Raw genomic sequence first — 6,801 nt, 5'->3', positions numbered from 1 at the left:
GGCTCAAGGATTCTCTGTTAGTAGCTTGTGTCATAATTAAATTTTGTTAGGACAATTTAGAATTTCCCTTCCTCATAAATGAAATATCCATATACATTTATAGCTCTATAATAAAAGACAAAATCTGTACACTTTTATTGTGGATGATAAAAAAGAAAATATAATACTGTTTTCCAAGTAACTTGGATATAGCAATTGGAATATGTGAGGGTGAGGGAAAAGATCTGTTTCTTGTATACTTCTGGGTTATATACACCTAAAGTTGTCCACTTTATAGAGAAAGGAAGAAGTATTTGTTGTAAAAATAGTCTCACATGGAGCACACTGAATTCAGGTGGAGAGCACAGAGCAGGAGTTGGTTCCCTTTTAAGAATCAAATATTGTGTCTTCATGAATAAAGCTCTGACAGTAAAGATAGAAGAAAATACAGGAACCATGTGATATATTAGCAGAATGTTTTACAAAGTCCCCCACAAAACATCCGCTGCTCTTGAAAAGCCTAACCAGCCCAAGTGAGAAACTATTCACAAATTTAGTATTCAGATGACACACTCTGCCTTTTCAACTGCTCTCTGTACAATGAATGCCTGTACAACTACACTAACAGACACAGATCTACAGTTTCTGTGGTCTTTGAGCTAATATGAGTATTATGCCTCTCCATAAATTACATCTGCATGTCCTGAAAATACCAACTGTTTTAATAGGAATTAATCTATAGGCTTTTATCTTGGTGAAATACAAGGGGTACAGTATGTTGCATCCCTTTCAAAATTAATAGAGTATGCTCTGAAGGTATTCAAGGATGTACATTATTTTCTTTATAGGTCCATTTATTGATACATATAAGCATAAAACAGTGCTTCATTGTAGGGAAGAGGAGGAGATGGACTAACAAATAGATTAGTGCTTATATGGTTTTTAGATTGCCCAATGCACAGTTAAGTAAAGAAAGGCCTGTGTTTGTCCTCTTCACAGTATATTGGGACTGGATCCAGTTTGTCTTCAAAGTGCCCCTTCTGTGGGAAGGGAAGAGAGGGCTCAGTCCAATAGAAGAGAGCCGATGCAGGGGTCTGCTGCTCTGCCGTGCTCAGCGCTGTCCAAGGCAACAGTGTGGCACATCAGGCTCTTCTAATTTCCAAAGTATACATAAGTCTGGAGCTTACGCTGTGCTGAGCTACTATTTATGTGAACACCCAATAGGAGGTTTTGGGAGTGAATTCCTAGAGCACCTTGACCTTATACAGGCTTGTAAAAAAGGGGAAATTAGAAACTTTAAACCAGAATTTATATAAAAAGCATGATGGAGGTTTAAAATAATAATTCTCACGTGTGCATATACACACACACATATACTGGTTAAATGTTTAAATATTTAGCTTAAAACAGGCTGAGCCCATCAAACCTATCAAAGCACATTGCTGTCAAATGATGAGAAATTAAACTCTCCTGTGAGACCAAGGATCTCTGTTATCTCCAGCACACAGGAGGGGAACCAAGGCTCAGGAAGACTGAGCAAGTGCCAAGGAGGACAGCTCTTGAGTAGGTGGTTGTTGGCACAGCCTGTGATCCTGGGGACAGCTGGACTTGTGTGGCAGGACACTGTCCCAGGGCAGGAAGGGGTCCTGTGGATGGCAATGGAAAGGGGCTCCCAGGAGCTCCGGGAATGGCTCTCTCAGAGGTGTGCCAGAGGGACCTCTGTAATGTGGCAAAGTTGAGAACTGCTCTTTGGACATTGCCCGGCAAAAGAAAAGCTCTCCTTGTGTTAATTGCTGTGTTTCAGAAATGCAGAACTGAAATGCAGAGCAATAATGGCTTGGCCAAAATCATGTAGAGGCCCCTCTGGTCATTGTTGGATGTGAATCAGCCCTCTTGATCCCCAAGCCATCACTTGGCCCTCAAGATCTCCACAGCAGCTCTGCTGAGCTGGGCAATGTAAATCACTGTGGAGCTCTTGTTACAGCCCAGAGCCAAGTTCTGCCTTGAAACCAGTGATTCAGCCCACTGTTGCTGTAGTGAGGATGTGCTCATCTCTGCAGCCCTTGGAGTTAGCAAGCTGATTTACAAAGTCAAGTCCTGCCACTTTATTCCCTGCCCCATACTCTTCCTTTGGTCACTCCTCCTTGTCTTCACAGCTTCATTTGGTTTCAAAAACTTGCAGACCAGCTTGATTAAAAAAAAATCAGAAAATACTCGCTGTAGAGGATGGGTCTGGCTTTTCCCATCAGCTTCCATGGCTCAAGCAGGTTCCAGCAGCTTTGGGAGAAAAGCTGTTAGCTATTAAGTTATTACCTGTATGGAGAGCCAGCTGGAAGCTTTCAGTTTTCAACATTTTGATGAAAAGCACCATAAAAATCTTGACAACAAGACTTGTAGCATTACAATGACATGTTTTGCATTTGTCCCCACTTTTAATGGTCTGTAAAAGTGATCGAAGCCTTCAAAATGCTGCCGAGACCCACATCTCAGGAATTTTTACCCCCCAAAATGAAGAGGGGAAGGGGGTGGGGGGAAAGACAAAACACCAAGTGTGTGCTGTTGAGTGAATTCATTTGGACAGCTTTTGGGAATACACTTTCCATCTGGAGGAGAGTGTCCGCAAGGAGAGTTATTCCGGCATAAACTGTTACGGTATAATTACCCAGCTCCAGCTATGCCAGTCTATTTTCTGGTGTAGGCAAGCCAAGTCTAGTTGTTGATACGTAGGCGTGGGAAACATGAAGTCTGCTTTCTAGGCTCAGCTCTGAGTGCTCTCTGTGGCCAGTCCCCTGACCTTTCAGCCTTCTTCCTATGCAAAATGAGAAGAGTTCAGTTAAAGCCACTTCACAGATGTGGCATAATGACTAATTGGCTCAAATTTGTGGTGTTGGGGAGAGAGCTGTCAATTAACTGTAGTGTCTTGGGCTGGCTGAATCATTTAATGTCTTTTCCAAAGTGGGGTTTGTTTCCCTCTCTTAGGGTTGGGTGGCTCTGCTGCTGTTCTACAAAGCAGGATCACATTTGATGTAAAGTGGCAGTGCTAATAAAACCTGGGGCTTACCTTGTCTCTAACAACAAGTATTGTGCTTGTGTGTAGTGAGAGCAAGAGTTAAGGCTTTTGCTTCAAGATTTTGTAGCAAAGATTTTGCCTCAAAGCAAAATTTTCCAGTAGCTAGAGCCCTTGAATGCGGGTATGCAGTGATGGTGGTAGTAGTTCCACTGGCGTTTGTCTGGAACTCAGTGGCAAAATGCAGCTGTTGCTCTCCTTTGGTACCAAGGAAAATCAAGGATAACGCTTCCATTATTCCCATAAGTTGCTCTGTTGGGTCAAAATGCTCAAGGGTGTATGGGCAGCCTGAATCTCAACCCTTTCTAGTGCTTACTTGCTTAATTTTGCAAACTGAAATTTCATAATGTCCATGTATATCATGCATGATAGACACAACCTCAGCTTCTCAGTGGGCAGTGAACTCTGGTGCCTAATGATGGCATTACCAGGGTCAGCAGCACCCAGCAGTTCAAAGAGAGCGGGACGATGCTGTGGCACTGGTCCAGGAGCTGCGGAAAGCAGGGAAAACTTCTGTGAGGAAGCACATCGAACATTCACCCTCGGACGAGAGTGCTGGGCTGGGGCAAGCCCCAGAGTGGGTCTGTGGGTGTTTCTCAGTGTGCCGATGTCCCCTCGCCGTGGGAAGCCCTCGGGGCCACTCCTTCGGCCGCGGCTGTAAGGCAGCGACAGGATTTCCCTCAGGGTATTAAGGCTCGTTTTTACACATTTCCCAGCACACCGTCTTCTCGGGACCGGGGTGGAATGCCGTATAGAGGCTTTACTTGCACCCGGGCCGTCTCCACGCGGAAACTCCGCTCATATCGTGAATGTTTAATTAAGTAACGAGCCGGGCCGCCCCCCCTCCGGGCGGTTATAAATAGAAGTGCTGAATCATGACTCCTCCGGTCCCTCCGGCCGGCCGGCGGGAGTCCCGGGGCGGCGGCCGCCGGCGAGCGAGGGGGGTGCCGCCCTGAGGGGCCGCGGCCGTGCCCTGAGGGGGCGCGCGCCCGCCCGCGTGAGGCGCGGGGCGCGCACCGTGGCGGCGGCCGCACTTGTCCTGTAATCGATTGCCGAGCGCGCTGAGCGGCCTCGCGCCGGCTGCGGGCACCCGCCCCCCGCCGCGCCGGCCCCGCGGGGGCTGAGGCGCTGCGGGGCGGGAAAGGGCCTGAGGGGGGCAGCGAGGGCGTGAGGGACCGAGCGTGAGTGTGAGTGCGTGTGTGTGAGGGACTGAGTGCGAGCGAGGCTGCGAGCGTGTCCGTGTGAGGGACTGTGAGGGAAGAGCTGAGTGTGGGGGAGTGCGTGTGCAGGGCTGAGTGGGAGTGAGGCGGTGAGAATGTGTGCGGGGCTGGCCGTGCGTGAGGGAGAGAGCGTGAGTCCGTGCGGGGGGGGGGGGAAACTGAGTGTGAGGGAGTGAATGAACGTGTGTGGGTTTGAGCCTGAGGGAGGGACAGTGTGTGTGTGTGGAGGAGGAGGTGTGTATGAGTGTTCGCGTATCTGTGAGGGAGTGTGTGTGTGAGAGAGAGGCAGGGTGTGCGCGTATGTGTGTGTGAGGCAGGGAAGGGAGCGTGTGAAGGAGGGAGCGAATGAGTGTGTGTCTGTGTGTGTGTCTGTGGGAGGGAGCGAGGGAGGGAGGGAGAGCGGCCGCCGCCGCCGCCGCCGGATCGGTTTCTCGGGGTTTGACCAGCTGTCCCAGGCTAACCCTCTGCTCTCTGAAGATGGAGGAAGTAAAAACAGGATTACCCTTAGCTACGGCTCCTCCGCCGCCTTAGTCCCCCCACAGCCAACTGCCGTGCACAAACACACCTCCACTGGGCAGAGGGAGCCGACACTAATAAACACACAAACAAAAGGGGGATGGAACTGACTCACTGCCTGCGCGGCTGAGGTAAATCTGCGCCTGGCTTCTTATTATTTCTTTCTTTTTCTTTCCCCGCTCCCTTCCTCCCCTCCCCTCCTCTCCCTCCCTGGTGCCCCCTTCCCCGGCGGGAGGAGGGACAGCTCCGTTCCGGGGCCGGCGGGACGCGGGGCTCAGTCCGTGCGGGTCTGTGTGTGCCGAGGGTCCCCGAGCCGAGCGCGGCTCTGCAGCATCCCCGCGGGCGCCGATGACTTGTTGCTGTTAGCCCGAAATATACATATTAAAAAAAAATAATAATAAAAAAAACCCAAAAAAGCAGCCAAACGGAAAAGCCCCCAGGAAGACCAGAAGAAAGCAGGGGCAGAAGCCGCGGCGGGTCTCGCCGGTCCGTTACCCAGCCCGGCCCCGCTGCCATTTCCCTCAGCGCCCGCCGCCACCTGCGCGCCCCCGGGGGGCTGCGGCCTGCGGCGGGAGAAGGGGGAAAGGGAATGAAATGACAAGCGAGGCAGGACTTCCATGACTTTGACAGGTTGTGGCAGGGGCGGGGAGAGGCAGGATGAGCCGCGGAGCCCGGCGTCGCCCAGGGCCGGAGCGGCGCTCCGGGGAAGTTGGCCCGGGTTTGCTGCGCGGGGTGTGAGTGCGCCCACCGGGCCCCCCTCTTCCCATCCCGCCCCTCATTCCCTCTTCTCATCCCGCCCCGCAATCCCTCCGCTCCCCCCGATCCCGTGGAATCCGTAAGGAACCGGTGGATCAAGTTTTCCTCTCTCTCTCTCTCTCTCCGCGCTAGTTAATCGCATTGCTGTAGCACCGGCTGACCTCCCTCCCTCCCTCTCCCTCTTTTTTTTTTTTTTTTTTTTCGTTCTTCATCTTCCTTCAAAGTATGTGCCATTCCTGAGCGAGTTTCCCCGCCGGCTCATCCCGGGGCTTCCCGGCTCCCCGGCTCCGCATGCCCCACCTGTAAGTGGCGGGGCGAGTTTCTCTCCCATATCCCGCTCCCCTTTCCCGTCTCTCTTTCTCCCCTTCTTCTCCCCCTGCCTTTTAAAAAAACCCGTTTTTTAAAACTTTCTCCATCTTTCCGTGTCTTCAGCTCGAGCAAAACTCTCTTCCTCCATTCCTTGTGGAGGGGCTCAGCAGCTGGGATTTGCCATCACCAGCCTAAAAATGGTGACCAACCTTTTTTTTCCCTCTCCTCTTCCTCTCCCCATTGAAGAAATAAAAAAAATAAAATTCAAGCTATGTTTTAATTTAGATTATGGATGTTTCTGTGTTTCTTTTTGTCTTCCCTTCTCTTCCTCCTCCCTTCCTCCCCTTTCTTTCCTTCCTCTTCATTGGCTGGGATGATCTTTCCCTGTTGCTTCTGATGTTTCTTTCTTTTTCTCAGTGTGTGCCTGCCTACCTGGACTAGGGGGAAGATAAGGTAATTTTGAAGGGCTTGAGGAAGTGGCTTACCTGTTCTGAAAACTTTTTTGCGGTTTTTTTTTTTTTTGGTTTTTTTTTTGAGATTTCTTTTTAAGAGTTGTGAAAATCAGTAATTGAAGAGAGTTTGGTAGCAGCTAGGCAGGTTGAAATTTAAGTGTTATGTGCTGAATGCCTTGGGAATTTGATCTGCTTTATACCAAAGAAGAGCACAGAGAAAAGTATTTATTTATTGGGGGAAAGGCAGAGAGTGTGTGGGGGGGAGGGAAGGAAAGAGGGTTAAGGGAGGGGGAGGGAAGTGGTTTTGGAGACAAGAAGTGAAGCTGCCTGTTTTCCAGTAAGTAATGGAGAAATTCCAGGAGCCAGGGCTAAATATACTTGGCGATCAATACAGAAATGGCTCATTGTGAATAATTTAGCTGCCTGGTGCAGTGAGAGTTTTGAAACTAAAGGCAAAAAAAGAGGCCATGGAGGGAGAGAGGAAATAAAATTTTCCTCTGGT

At 49.9% G+C, this 6,801-nt stretch overlaps 1 protein-coding gene across 5 annotated transcripts in view; it reads left to right on the top strand.

Annotated features, from left to right (window-relative positions):
- Positions 1–4,668: 4,668 nt before the first annotated feature.
- The window catches only part of IKZF2 (IKAROS family zinc finger 2), a 109,265-nt gene continuing 107,132 nt past the window's right edge, over positions 4,669–6,801 (top strand). For 3 of the 5 annotated variants that reach the window (XM_077785193.1, XM_021537215.3, XM_077785191.1), the window contains exons 1-2: positions 4,669–4,913; positions 6,265–6,300. The gene's annotated coding sequence lies outside the window, so the exon portion shown is untranslated. Of the gene's footprint in view, positions 4,914–5,788; positions 5,841–6,264; positions 6,301–6,801 lie in introns of those variants that run through there. The other 2 variants (XM_077785192.1, XM_021537213.3) reach the window with 2 other exon arrangements.

The sequence above is a fragment of the Lonchura striata genome, chromosome 8, assembly GCF_046129695.1.
Source record: "Lonchura striata isolate bLonStr1 chromosome 8, bLonStr1.mat, whole genome shotgun sequence".
NCBI lineage: Eukaryota > Metazoa > Chordata > Aves > Passeriformes > Estrildidae > Lonchura > Lonchura striata.
This window is presented reverse-complemented; position numbering and strand designations above follow the sequence as displayed.